A 12,984-nucleotide genomic window follows, 5' to 3' on the forward strand; every position below is an offset into this window, starting at 1 on the left:
AAAAAGGTGATGCTAGAACAGCTCTTGATCTGCCATCCTGAGGAATGACTGAAGGACCAGAGTTATGGCAGAAGTTGGCCCTAACCACCATGACAATTCTTGTCAAGTACAAGGTCTTGTTCAGTCCCCCAGATAACCTAATCCTGGAGGTTATACTGCATCACAACAGAAGCATAACTAGCAGCAAAGATACTGGGCTCTTCAGTGCCCTGAACAAACATTTTACTGATGGTACCCCTAACTGATTTCCTTGGACTTAGTGAAGTAAACCCAGAAGCCCCAAGAAATATCAGAGATCCTCTAAAAAAAAAAAAAAGAACTTTTCATATGTTATGAGGTGAACACAAAACCATATTCATTTGAATATTAAATACATTGTATGACTTCTTACATACTAAGCTGATGAGAGATATATATAGCAGTTTTGTACTGATGTTGTGATAGGTTAAGGGAATGGGGTATTTTTTTATGAATTCCTTTAATGCAACCACTCAAAATCAAACACTGTATTTTGCTTATGTAAATGAGAAACAAGGCTGAGTTAGTCTCCCAATATTAGATAACACTATACAAACTGTTTTGTAATCTTTTTCACTTAAAAAATGTTAACTTTTGGGCGCCTGGGTGGCTCAGCTGGTTAAGCGACTGCCTTCAGCTCAGGTCATGATCCCAGGGTCCTGGGATCGAGTCCTGCATCGTGCTCCCGGCTCAGCGGGGAGCCTGCTTCTCCCTCTGACCTTCTCCCTTCTCATGCTGTTTCTCTCTCACTCGCTCTCTAATAAAGAAATAAAATCTTTAAAAAAAAATGTTAACTTTCCATATCAAATATATATCTACATCATTTATAATTGGGTTATAGTCCATTGAATGGATGTACCATAATTTTCAGTTTTATATTAATAACTTGTGTTTCCAATTTTTTTTTTTACCTTTTGAATTTTTTGAGTATAGTTTTCACAATATTACACTAGTTTCAGGTGTATAACAGTGATTCAACTTCTCTGCGTTAAGCTCACCACAAGCGTAGCTACCACCTGTCCCCATACAACACTATTACAGTATCACTGACTATATTCCCTATGCTGTGCCTTCATTTCTGTGGTTTATTCATTCCCTAACTGGAAGCCTGTATCTCCCACTCCATTTCAGCTATTCCATGCCCTCCTTGGCAACCATCAGTATGTTCTCTGAATTTATACGTCTGATTATGCTTTTTTGTTGTTCATTTGTTTTGTTTTTTAGATTCCACATATGACTAAAATCATATAGTATCTGTCTTTCTCAGTCAGACTTACTTCATTTAGCATAATAGCCTCTAGGTCCATCCATGTTGTCACAAATGGCATAATCTCATTCTTTTATATGGCTATGTAATATTCCACTGTGTGTGTGTGTGTGTGTGTACACACACCACATCTTCCTACCCACTCGTCTCTTGATGGACATTTAGGTTGCTTCCACATCTTGGCTATTGTAAATAATGCCAAGGCTACAATGAACAGGGGTACATACATCTTTTTGAATCAGTGTTTTCATTTTCTTTGGGTAGATGCCCAGTAGTGGAATTACTGGATCATATGGTATTTCTATTTTTAATTTTTTGAGGAATCTCCATACTGTTTTCCACAGTGGCTGTACCAATTTACATTCCCACCAACAGCACACAAAGGTTCCTTTTTCTCCACATCCTTGCCAAACTTATTTCTTGTCTTTTTAATTTTCTGACAGGTGTAAGGTGATGTATCATTGTAGTTTTGATTTGCATTTTCCTGATGATTAGTGATGCTGATCACATTTTCATGTGCCTGTTGGCCATCTGTATGTCTTCTTTGGAAAAATGTCTTTTCAAGTCCTCTGCCCATTTTTTAACTGGATTTTTTTTTGGTACTGAAATGTATAAGGTCTTCATATATTTTAGATATTAATCCTTCAATGTCTTCAATTTTAAAATATTGTAAACAGCATCACAGAGAACATCCATTATGCCCATTCCTTGTACCCTCATTATCCCTTCCAGAACCACTGCAATGGCTTCATAAATAGTATCATTTTGTCTGGTTAAAAAACAAAAAACAAAACAAAACAAAAAAACTATGAAAGCCAGATTGTTTTAATGTTAAATCTTTCCATTTTCAATTTTGGTTGGGAATTTTTTAATTATAAGCAGATCAAAGAAAATTAAGGGCTGCCAGATTGTTCCTCTTGACCCGTATCTTTCACCTGACTTGATCGTGAACACCTATCAGTTATTTCCCAAACCAAATCCACCTTCAAGGTTTAAAAAAATGTATCAACACATTTTCAAAAGAATCTGACAGAAGTTCTGAAGATAATTTCCAAAGAAGTCCCAGAAATATTTTGAGCAATGACAGTATCATTAGAATAAGGAACACAGCACTTGCTGATGCCCAGTAAATGGCTGCTCAGTAAATTAATGAAGTGAACCAATAAATGAGACCTTAAGTGGATCATAAATTCTGAATTATTTGGTTTTAAAAAAATAAATTATATTCCCCAAAACATAAATTAAAACCAATTGGTGGAAAACTATCCTAGAAAACTATTCTATTCTCTCAGCGCTGTCCAAAGATGGCACAAGCTGCCTCAGAAGCTACGGATGGGGTTGTTAGCACAGGCTGTTTGAACACTTGACAGGAATATGTGAAGACAAGATGAAAAAGAGCAGCCATGTGGAGAAGCAGAGGGAAAAAAAGCCCAGTCTTTGCAGCTAGACAGATTTAGATTCTAATCCCTCCTCACCTCTTTTTAGCTGAGTAACCTCAAACTAGTTACTTAACTCCACTGAGGCCAATCTCCTAAACTATAAACCATCTTGCAAGGCTGTAAGGATTAGGGATACCGTCATTCATTCAATAAATACTTATGTGTAGGTATTGTGCTAGGTATTATGCTAAGATCTGGGGATCCTAAACAAGACACAGTCCTGTCCTCAAGGAGACTAAAGTCTTTAATAACAAAAAGGAAAATTAAAATAGGCAATCATAGTGCTGTGTGTTAAGAGTTCCAATAGGAGCAAATACATAGTACAAGACATAAGTAGATCCCCTAACCCAGGGCCTAACTAAATTTCAGACTGGTCAGACAACTTCTTGGGGGATTTAAAATTGTAAGAAGAATAGGAACCTACTGAGACAGACAAGCAAACTGCATGTGCAAAGTCCTGGAGCTGACAGAAAGCATTACATTCCTGGAATGGCTATAGTTTGATATGGCAGGAGCCCAGTGACAAGAGGCTAGAAGTTAACCTAGAAAAGTGAAAAGGGCTGGCCAAGACTAAGATACTAGAACTTTATTCTGAAGACAACAGTGAGCCACTGAGAGCTTTATGCATGGGACTGGCACAATCAGAATTACCCTTTTAAAAGATCATTTGGGGTATATTATCGAGAAGTAGACAGGGTGGGAGCATGACAACTCCAGACAGATAGCAGGGAAAACAAGACCCTGTGTCATCTAGTTACTGGAAAATGTGGTAGTGCAGATGTTGAACAGATGAATGGGGAATATTAAGAAGATAAAAAATCATTAAGACCAGTGGTTAATAGGGTGGCTCAGTTGGTTAAGCGGCTGCCTTCGGCTCAGGTCATGATCCCAGGGTCCTGGATCAAGTCCCACATCAGGCTCTCTGCTCGGCGGGGAGCTTGCTTCTCCCTCTGCCTGCAGCTTCCCTTGCTTGTGTGCGCGCTCTCTCTCTGACAAATAAATAAATAAAATCTTTAAAAAAAAAAAAAAAAGACCAGTGGTTAATAATACCTGTAGAATAACAACACTGTAACTGATAAACGGCAAGTGCTCTAAAAAATGGTAACTACTAGTATTATCGCTGACATTGGCAACTGGGTTAGATGACCTTTTGAAATCACATTCATCCCTAAGAGTCTATGTGATTTTGGAGACATACGTTGTATGTTCCCAGACAAATCCTTTCCCACTATTGGCCAAGCTGTCCTATACAAAAAAATTCATTTTTTACTCATAAACTCTATACCAGAACTGTTCAACTGGGCCCCACTACACACTAGTCATAACATGAAATGCTTTTTAGATGTTCTCACAAACAGGGTTCCAGAGCCAAATAAGTTCAAGAAACACTGCATTATATATCCTCTCTCTTGAAGGGTCATAAGGCACATGAACACACACACTCTGAATACTAATTCTGCAGTAAAGAAATGCATTTCACTTTAGACATCATTCTGTCAAGGATCCTTTTTCCAACTCCACAGGACATTTATTACATTGTATAAGAACTAATGTTCAATGAAACAGCTTAAGAAATGCTGCTCTAAGCTGCCTTACAGATTTTAGTGGAATGAAGATTACAGGCAACTCTATTCTGACCACTTTCCAAATGGTTGGAGTTTTACACACATTATGGCATTTCCCTTTTAATTTAGTCCTACTGAAAATGACATTAAATATCACCATAAATAGCAATCCTCTGCCTCCCAAATTATCGCCAACCAAGTGCACTTTGCCTTTTTAAAAGGCCACAACTTTGTCAGCTGATGAGCAAATTCTAAGCTACTTACCCTTCAGGGTACAGTAATAATTTTTAAGACAGTTAAAATGACAAAGATGTTCAACTGTGCAGACTTCATGTACTTTCACTTTCCTCTTTTATATGAACGATCATGCCACTAGTGAGGGGATATGTTTTCTTAACACTGGGCAAAGAATCTCACTTCATATAGATCACTGGACAATGTGCAGCTTCTGAGGGCAGGGTTAACAATAACAGAAACTGTGAAAACCTTCAGTACAGTAGTCCCCCCCCATCTACAGGAGATACATTCCAGCCCCCACCCCACCCCCAGTGGATGCCTGAAACTGCAGATAGTACCGAACCCTATATACACTGTTTCTTCCAATACGTACATATCTATGATGGAAGTTTAATTTATAAATTAGGCACAGTAAAGAGATCAACAACAATAATTAATAATAAAACAGAACAAGAGGGGCGCCTGAGTGGCTCAGTCGTTAAGCGTCTGCCTTCGGCTCAGGTCATGATCCCAGGGTCCTGGGATCTAGCCCTGCATCAGGCTCCCTGCTCGGCAGGAAGCCTGCTTCTCCCTCTCCCACTCCCCCTGCTTGTGTTCCCTCACTCGCTGTGTCTCTCTCTGTCAAATAAATAAACAAAATCTTAAAAATAAAATAAAACAATTACAATAATATACTGTTATGTGAATGTGGTGTCTCTCCCAAAATCTCTTACTGTTCTGCACTCACCCTTCTTGTGATGATGTGAGATGATAAAAGGCCTGTGTGATGAGATGAACTGAGGGGAATGACATGAAGTGAGGGGCACTGTGATGCGGCGTTAGGCTACTACTATCTTCTGACAATAATCAGAAGAAGGATCATCTGCTTCTGGACCACGGTTGACCGCAGTAACTGAAACCGTAGAAAGCGAAACTGCAGAGAATGGGTGGGACTGCTTGTAACTCTGATAGATTTAAGCCCATGACATCATACAAAATATTCTATACTCCAAAATCATTTCCTATGAGTCACTGAAGTATTTACTGAAGTACTGCTCAAGATCACTATTTATAGCTCATACCCATGAATGTATTTAAGATTAATTCTTGGGTGCCTGGGTGGCTCAGTTGGTTAAGCAACTGCCTTAGGCTTGGGTCATGATCCCAGGGTCCTGGGATCGAGTCCCACATTGGGCTCCCCCTGCTCCGTGGAGAGCCTGCTTCTCTCTCTGTCTCTGCCTGCCACTCCCCGTGCTTGTGATTTCTCTCTGTCAAATAAATAAAATCTTTAAAAAATAAAAATTTTTTTAAAAAAGACTAATTCTTGAATCTGATCTAACAATATATTGTTGATTTTAAATGGAGAGTATTCATCTAAATAAGACACTTTATATATCTTGGACATGAAGATTTGAACCTATAGTTAAACCTATTCTACTGGAAACATTCAAATGTATACGTTAGCCTAGTCCCTCTCTCTAAACTGCATCTGAAGTTTATCTGTTAGAAAGCTCTCATTATATAAAAGTACACTGAATTTAGAAGTAATCTGTCTGCAGACAAGGACTTGTTTTCTTTTTAAGCAATCTCCACACTCAACGTGGGGCTCGAACGCACAACCCCAAGTTCAAGAGTCACACATTCCACCAACTGAGCCAGTCAGGCACCCCCAAACAAATAAAGACTTAAACCAAAATAGCAAATACAACTCCCACGCTGAAAATGAGCACAGATGTTGCCTCACTGTTATCAGGTACATCACTGCTACAACATGGAGAAGTGTGGGAAGGGTGCAGCAAATTTTGCAACCTGGCAAAAATTTCTGCAGGCAGAGGAATTTCTTCCTGAACCATTCCACAATGTTGTCTTCCTGCTTACTTCAAAGAAAATGTTACCCAGGTGACTAGAAACCAAACTGACAGTTCTACTTCAACTGACAATTTCTACAATTAGAAAACTTTTTTAAAATGACTATAATGCAAATCTCTTTCTGGATTGAAGGATAAAACTGGTTGTTCTGATTTCAATAATTATTGCTATCTGGGGACGCCTGGGTGGCTCAGTCGTTAAGCGTCTGCCGTCAGCTCAGGTCATGGTCCCAGGGTCCTGGGACTGAGCCCCGCATCGGGCTCCCTGCTCAATGGGAAGCCTGCTTCTCCTTCTCCCACTCCCCCTGCTTATGTTCCCTCTCTTGCTGTGTCTCTCTCTGTCAAATAAATAAATAAAATCTTTAAAAAAATAATAATAATTATTGCTATCTGGCAAATACGGAAAAGTTCTCATCTCATCAAAATCATTACCACTCAGGACCTGAGGATTAACAGAGCAATCAGGAGACAACCTAACCCTGAAATAATCCTACTACTTCATACATTCATAAATACAGACTAGTAATAATATAGATCCAATGTAAACCAGCTCCTAAACCACAACGTAACTAAATTAGGTTATTTCTTTCATGCCAAGTGGTTGCTCCCCCATGTAGACATCTTACCATACATAAAAGAGTAGATAATTACAAAAGGCCTCCTCATCAGGGAAGCTCTAACAGGCTGAAAGGACAGATTTTATGCTGTTCTAAAAAGAAAATGATGTGTCCTCTCATTTATTAAGGTCCACTTGGTGACAGGCACCTACTGTATGCTCCTGTATTCATTTTTCCTAACTACTCTATAAGATACGTGTCATTACCAATACTTCACATAAGAAGAAACTAAGGCTCAGATAGGTTGAGAAACTGACCCCCAGCTCACACAGAGGGTAACTGCATTGCAGAAGAATTCTTTCCCAGGTCTAACTCCAGCGTCAGCAACTACACTACCACACTACCCCCTCCCAACAGCACTTTCTGGCCAAAGTATTTTAAATCCATTTCCTCCAACAATTAATCTGCTTAAATTATGTTAGGTGCTTTTAGTCTCTGGGAAAATACTAAAATGACCTTGTAGACTTCCTAACTAGTCACAGCACATGCATGAAAAACTGAATAAACAAAATGAAAAGAGAGACTGGAAGACATCAGATAACTCACAATCAGTCTGCTTTGAGCATACGAAACTGAATGGAAAAGAACAACTTGCTGGCTAAGGAATGTTCCTCCTAGGTTGTATGCCTGAGGTTGGAATGAACCTCAAGAAGGTCATCTGTGACCTTAATAATGTCCTCTGCCATTCTCCCTCCTATGAATGAGGCAAACTTGTCAAAATATAAAAGGTGCCTTAGGGTCATCTCCATCATCAAGTCAATGTTTCCACAGAAGAGGCAATGCTGCCCAGTGGAATGAGCACTGGACTGGGAATCCAGTAATCTAAGTTAGACCTGGCTTTCCCCTTGCATAGCCAAGTGACCTTGTTAAGGTCATCACACTCTTAAGGGCCTCAGTACCAAGCACTTGCCTGAGAGAAATCAAAAGCCACTTCCCGATCTAAGATGCAAGAATTTTTCTTTTCTCCTAATATTTTATGGTGTCAAGAAAACAGTGTTTGGGGCACCTGGGTGGCTCAGTCTAATGTCCAACTCTTGATTTCAATTCAAGACATGATCTCAGGGTGGTGAGACTGAGCCTCATATGGGGCTCCATGCTGAGCATGGAGTCTACCTAAGATTCCTTCTCTCTCTTTGAGCATCTGACTCTTGATGTTGGTTCTGGTCGTGATCTCAGGGTCATAGGACTGAGCCTCATGTCAGCTCTACACTCAGTGTGGAGTCTGCTTGAGATTCTCTCTCCTTCTCCCTCTACTCCCCCCACGCTCTCTCTCTAAATGAATAAAATCTTAAAAACATTCTCTCTCCCTCTCCCTTCCCCTATGCCCCCTCACACATTCACTCTCTCAAGAAAAAAAGAACCCAGTATTTAAGAGTAAGGGTTCCACAAATTTTGTAAGAATTAAGAGTTATAGGGGTGCCCGGGTGGCTGCATTGGTTAAGCATCTGCCTTCAGCTCAGGTCATGGTCTCAGGGTCCTGGGATCAAGACCCGCAACCAGCTCCCTGCTGCAGGGAGCCTGCTTCTCCCTCTCCCTCTGATGCTCTCCCTGCTTGTGCGCTCTCTCTCTCTCACGCTCTGTCTCTCAAATATATAAATAAAATCTAAAAAAAAAAAAAAAGAGTTATGGACCTATGCTTGAATCTGGGCTCTGTCACCTTATGTGACCTTGAGCAAATTACTTAACTCTTCAGTTTTTTCACACCTAAAAATGCAGGTGGTAATAGGATCGGCTCTACCACATAGAGTGGCAGATAATATGCATAATACATTTATACCCTAGCTGGTACAATGTAATCACTCAATAAAAAGTAGTAACTATAATATCATTCCTGAGTTTGATTCATAGATTTTTAGTGGTTCAGCATCTCTGAACTAAAAGAGATGTGAATTTCAAAATTGTCTCAAAAAGACAACTAGTACCGACCCCGCATTTCACTTTGCCTCTACTTCTCTTTAAGTGGGCATAAGAAACCCTGTATCTTTTCTAGTATAATAAATCAATTTTGACCAAACGGAAAATATGTACGCATGAATGAGATAAGAGAATTGTTATAAGGATTTAGAGAACAAAGCATGGACAGTCTGTTAAATACTAAACATTAGTATGAGTCTACTTAGAAGGCAAAGTTGATGTTCTCAAGTTTTTAACATAAACTCAGAACTATTCAGACCTCCTGGGAGTTCAAGATTTCCAGGGTGGTCAATTCCAGATGATAACAAGGCCCAGCAACTGGCCATTGGTGTAAGGAGCTAATAGGAATGAAGGTGATCACTGGTGTTGAAGAACAGATAGTTAAGAAATGTTTGCTGAATAAAAAGCAAGTATGTGTACACTTGTTTTTGCAACCTTGTCTAGATTTACTAAAAAAGAAACTAAATTATGGATGCCATAACACTCCTCATATTCTGCTAACTTAATGATTGAGTCAAACAAAGGTTAGATGACCAATGTACAAAATGCATGGCAAGTCCTACTTCCCCTTGTTCTTTTGACTCTATCTTCCACACTGCAATGTTAATTGCAAATAAAAAGGAGACCTTCACCTAATTGTATCAAGTCAAAGCAACTCAGACTTCCAATTCACTGGTCTCCCCTCGAAACCTGAGTTATTTAAAGATTTCCATGCAAATACTAGAACTGCAAATAATTTTTTGTATCCAGTTTCAATTTTACACATCATTTAGGATAAGCATATACTAGATTCACTATCCCATGGTTTGAAGAAGGCACTAGGCTTCTGGACAGGTCACAGTGTTTGGAGACAAACATCTTAAAGAAGTAATGATATTTGAAAAAGCTCCCAAATGAGTTCTTTATACACTTGGTAGTTCCTCACTCCTTGGCATTAATCACTTCCATATAGAGAGACTACGTCATCAATTTTCTTAAGTCTGATTTTAAAGAATGAGATTCTTAAACTTTCTGTACATGTTTTTCCCTATTATCTACCTGACTTCAGAAAAACTCCAACAGTTTACTTTGTAAATCTTTCTCTACACAATAAACAAGAGCTATGATTTAAAACCTAGTTGAAGAACCTATATTCTATATGGTTCCTATTCTGTGGTCTGAATCTTTGAAACTACAACAAATTCTTGTTAATTATATTCTCCCCACTCAATACATTCCTAACACCCAGCAATCAAAGAAAAATGACCCACTTTGAAATGTGTAACACTATCTGGCAGTTTGACTAGTCAGGTTTATACTGATAGCATGATATAGCAATAAAACTACAGGCTTTGGCATCAGACAACTTGGATTTGAATTCCAGTTCAACCACTGAGTGACACTGGACAAGCTACATAACCTCTGTGATCCTCAATTTTCTCATCTCCAATATGGGAATGATAATGCCTACCTAACAGTAAATGTGCCCCAAAATGTCAATTCCCTTCCTCTACTACTTTCCCTTTTGAAAATTTTGTTGCATTCACATAAAACTGACCAAATTCGAAAACCAGAGAAGTTTCTTGAAATTGGTATGAAAACAGATGTACAACACCTACCTAAAGCTAGAAAGGACCACATAACATAGACAAGGAAAAACAAATTAGGAAACACAGAGGTTTAACACAAATATGTTTCCACGATCCCCAAACCTTGGGAAGAGCAAATGTAGAACAATTCATTACAATAAAATGGAAAGTGATAAAATACCCTCAAGCTGACTCTAACAACTCTTGACTAGAACAAAAGTTTTCTGAAATACAAACCAGAAAGTGTTGACAAGTTCTGTAACTCATGACAAGATGCAAGAAACTATGCACTAGTTTATTCTCCTTCCAAGCCGCTTATTAAAAAAAAAAAATTAAGTGCACATGAGGTGGGTGTACTTTTTAGGCATATATAAAAGAAAACAAATAAGCCAGGTCCAGGATCTCTGTTAAGCTCTCTTCTACTAAAGAGGAATGTGACAATATCTATTCAACAAATAAATGCCAAGTATCTAATATCTGCTAGCAAACGTAGCTTTAGAAACTCAGCCCTGACATGTTTCCTTCCTAATGCAGGAAAACTTCATATACATCTCAAAATTAGCTGCATGGTCCTGAGACCCAATAATCTATAATTGCCCTTACTATAATTCCCAAGTCTGAAAATATTCCCCCAAATACTTCACACTTCCTCATTCCTATAGATCTGTCACTGCTTAATGCGGTGCCTCTTAGGCTTGGCATTCAGTTTCTAGGACCCAGCAAGCTGGTCCAATAGGATCCCTCTCTCAGGCTAGTTCTGTTTATTTTCCCCTGATATCACATCCCAGATCTGGTACCTGAAACCTCGGTTTCAATGCTGGCACTCTCCAGCAAAATCCCGATCTGACCCTATCGCTTAGATAGGTCCCTAACGCCCTGGTGACCCTTCCTCCTATACCATGCCCTCAGACCAGGTATCCGTGGACATCGAGGTCACTCACAAACTGTGTTAAACTCTATCTTAACTATAGAAAACAAACTGATGGTTATCAGAGTGGAGGCAGGTCAGACGATGGCTGAAATAGGTGATGGGGCTTAAGGAATACACTTGTCGGGATGAGCACTAGGTGATGTATGGAATTGTTGAGTCACTACAATGTACACCTGAAACTAAAGTAACACTGTATGTTAACTATGCTGGATAAAAAGCAAAAACAAAACAAAACAAAAAGACCCTCCAAGTCTAGCTCTCTTGGCTCTCGAAGACCATCTCAGCGCCTAACTCAGGTTTCAGGGTTTCCAAGCCTGGCACCCTTGGGGCTTGTACGCCCTTATACTAGGCCACGCATGTTCCACGGAGAGTACCTCTGGAGTTAGGAGTGTCACCACTCCGGACCGTGCACAGGCTATCCTCGAAGTACCTGCCAGGCCATAACCCTGTCTTCCCCCTTAAGGTCTCTAGGCTCGCCCCCAGCCTCCACCCGACGCCTGCACCCAAGGGGGTCACCACCCTGCTGCCCCAGGCCGCAGACGCGCGCATCCCTGCAGCCTCCGATTCCTTCATCACCCCCCAGGCCGGAGCCAGCGCGACCAATAAGGTGCCAGGTCCGCGGCCTCCCCGCCACCGACCAATCACGAGCGAGCCCCCCCGCAGTCGCCTTCCGCCAATGGGAGAAAGCCCGCGGGCCGGGCCGACGAGGCGCACGGACCCCAGGAGCGCGACAGCGGCGACAGCGGCGGGCCCGGCGAGAACACAACATGGCGGCGGGCAGGCCGGACCGAACTACAGCAGCGGCCGCGAGAGGGAAGTGAGGTCTCCGCCGAAGGCGGGAAGCGCTGCCCCTCCCCCCGCCGCCGCCGCCGCTCGCCTCTCACCCTCCCTCCCACAGACGCTCCCGCACACTCACACGCCTCCGCTCAGGAGTCCAGGGAAAAGCAGGAGCCGCCTGCGCGCTCCTGCGGAGTCGGGCAATGCAGAGGCCTGGGCACGGCGGAGGGGAGGGGGAAGCGTGCGTCACGGAGAACGGAGCGCGCGCAAAACGGGGGCACAAACAAGATGGCGGCTACGCCGTTTGCACCGTCTCCCCCCTTCCCCTCCCCCTCCCTTGGCGCCTTGACTCCCTGTGTCTTGTAATGCGCAGAAGCTGAGTTGTTTGAAGTCTCGCGAGAATTAAGAAGGGGCGACAACCTGGGGAGGAGGAATGAGATCAGAGAGCCTTCTGACCCCACCCCTTTTTAGAGGATCCGGAGGCGTTGCCTGGTGACCTCCACAGGGCGTTCTACGCTTGTGGGCCTTTGATGTGGTGCGCACACTTGAATGTTAAGAAATAGGGTTTTTTGTGTTTTGGGGTTTTTTTTAATTTGGGAGGAAAGAAAGCTGGGGTACGAAGGACGACATGGGATTGCTAGATTACGTGCGCCCCTAAAGAAGATAGTTACCGGTACCGTAAAAGGGGATTTACACCAAAACTGTAAAATTATATACTCCGGAGTAAAGAACAGCACCTCCCAAGAATTATTAGCGTGTAACCTTACGTCGACATAGACACTGCTTTTCTCATTTGAAAAACTT

The 12,984-nt window shown here is 41.3% G+C and overlaps 1 protein-coding gene across 7 annotated transcripts in view; it reads right to left on the reverse strand.

The window, feature by feature from the left end:
• Positions 1-12,539, reverse strand: part of NFYC (nuclear transcription factor Y subunit gamma) — a 74,077-nt gene extending 61,538 nt beyond the window's left edge. For 3 of the 7 annotated variants that reach the window (XM_073902811.1, XM_073902810.1, XM_073902809.1), the window contains exon 1: positions 12,320-12,536. The gene's annotated coding sequence lies outside the window, so the exon portion shown is untranslated. Of the gene's footprint in view, positions 1-12,319 lie in introns of all 7 variants that reach the window. The other 4 variants (XM_073902808.1, XM_073902807.1, XM_025856020.2 and 1 more) reach the window with 3 other exon arrangements.
• Positions 12,540-12,984: the final 445 nt, after the last annotated feature.

Source organism: Callorhinus ursinus, unplaced genomic scaffold (assembly GCF_003265705.2).
Source record: "Callorhinus ursinus isolate GAN/ISIS: 27379988/994484 unplaced genomic scaffold, GSC_fseal_2.0 scaffold18, whole genome shotgun sequence".
Classification (NCBI taxonomy): Eukaryota; Metazoa; Chordata; class Mammalia; order Carnivora; family Otariidae; genus Callorhinus; species Callorhinus ursinus.